Here is a 2,356-nt window from a genome sequence, read left to right as displayed (position 1 = left end):
GCCCCCATGAAGTCTTTCTTTAAGCATTTCATAATTGTTGCATTGTGATGCCCCTATACACTATGTGATAACTTTCCTCAGCACCTATTTGGTCCCCAAATCTGTGCTCCATGTTCCTAAACTCGTGTTCTGCATTAAGCTGGTTAGAATCCCTGAATGTTGGGCAGGCCAGATAGCTCAGGACTCAAGCAGCTGCTTAGGCAGAGTGCAGCGGTCATGGTCTGATCCCTGGTGCGCAGTGCTTGCCCCATCCCAGGGTGTGCCGAGACAGCCTGGGTGTGATGGCGCACGCCTGGAATCCCAGTGCTTGGGAGGCTGAAAACAGGAGGATCACCATGAGTGCAATCTGTCGTGAGACCCTGTAGACCCTGCAGTCTTGTAGACCCTGTCCTAAGTACAGAAAAAAAAGCACATCCCAAACCTTTCAGCCTCGGCTGGAATCCTGCTCATACCACTAGTCACTCTGGATCAGTGTGTGAAGGTTCCTCGTTCTCTGGCCTTGGGTTCTTATCTGTAAAGTGAAGACCGAAGCAGCCTTGTTCTCGTGGGTTCTCATCCACATGTTTGCGCTGATAGTTTTGAAATATTTTCTGAAAGCCGAGATGTGAGCCTGAGAATGAACACGAGGTGTGTGCTTAGCTCTAGCTCAGCGATGGGAATGATGTCCCTGAGATGTTGCTCCATCCAGACTTAAAAGTGATGGCAAAGGAGGACACAGCACGGTTCCAGTCGAGGACCGATTGCATTTGTAAGTTGTATTTTTCATAACGGAAATCCTGGAAATCCACAATCCAGATAAATTATGAATTATGGGGTGTCCAGGTTAGCTCAGTTCTTTAAAGTGTCTGCTTGAGCAAAATCAGTCAGGTGCAGGGGACCAAGGTTTGATCCCCAGCTCCATAAGACACAGCAGACTGCCCTCAATGCAGCCTGAGCTACCAAAAAAAAAAAAAAAATCCTTCTCCAGATAAATTATGAATTAGAAACAATATTCACACTTCGAGCAAGTCCACACACCACAATACACACTGTTGTCAGTCTCAATACGGTTGTAGGACTGGAATAGCAATTCTGTTTTAAAGATGGGCACACTGCAGTGGAGAACAGTGACATCATTTACTGAGTGGTGTGTTAAGTGGGTGTCTTGAGCTTTCCAGTCCACGCGGCTCCTTAACAAGAAGATCAACACTACACAGAGGTGTCATGTTGTAGTCAGCCCTAACATTATATATGCATGGATTCTTGGCGTCACTCCTCGCTTTTTGTTAGTGCATTTTTGCTTTATGCAGGACCCCATTCCTTGTGGGGAATTGGCGCATGCCTACCACAGCCTCAGTTCTTCCCTCCTCCCTTCATTCTGTCCCTCCACCTGTGGGTCGACCCCCCATGTGAGAAAGACCCAGATCCCTATTTTCTCTTCTCTATGTTTTATTTTGCTTTTCTGTGTTCTGGGCTTCTCCTTGATAACCAAATCACCCACATTTTCACCTAGATCTCTTCCCTTTGCTGGGCAGCTTCATTAAATCTATGACCTTCACTTAGGATCATTCCTTTCCACATCTACTACCTGTCACATGGACTATCACTTGTAAAGTGTTATCTTAGTTCTATTTTTCATGGTTGTGCAAGATCCAGTGAGTACTGGAAGCAGATCTAACGCAGTTGTATAGCAAAGATCCACGCTTGTCTTTGGATGATCTCTTCGCTCTTCCTGTCTACTATATATATACGTATGCATCCATATGTCTACAATTTGTAATCTGTATTAAGTGAAGCTTTCAATGGAGGGTGGTAAATGTCTAGTTGTTGCATTCTAACAGGCACAGTCCTGTTTTTCCTCCTGCTCCAGCGATCTGGTTGATGAGTGGTTATTCACTAAATAGTCCAGCAGAGGGCAGTAGAATATGCTCTGTAGCTTACCAAGGCTGTCAGAAACCGGTGTTGATAGTTGGAATACAGGTATTTTGTCCTGCTATGTTTGAAGGCAGCGTAATGTGAGAGTTTTTTTTTTTTTGAAGAGGTTTCATTGCTTTTAGTTATAAATCAAGTAAAACATTGCTTATTGTAAACATAATGTGCTACATGCATATACTAATGGACTAAAATAATATGCTCAATAGAAATACTATGCTTTTTAATTATCGCCTACATTTAGATAATAATGTCTGTTCTATATTCTCTTGTGGAATGTGCTAATACAGAATGTAAGGCTATAAATCTTCCCCTGAGATTATTAATTTCTTTAATAAACACGAACTTCATAGCAATCATAATTAAAATTTATGGTGTTCAAATAGATCTGCAGGGGCCGGGGAGATGGCTCAGCAGAATAAGCGCTTGTCTAGAAAGCGCAAGG

Source organism: Octodon degus, unplaced genomic scaffold, assembly GCF_000260255.1.
Source record: "Octodon degus isolate 3935 unplaced genomic scaffold, OctDeg1.0 scaffold00022, whole genome shotgun sequence".
NCBI classification, from domain to species: domain Eukaryota; kingdom Metazoa; phylum Chordata; class Mammalia; order Rodentia; family Octodontidae; genus Octodon; species Octodon degus.
Note: the sequence above shows the minus strand (reverse complement) of the source record.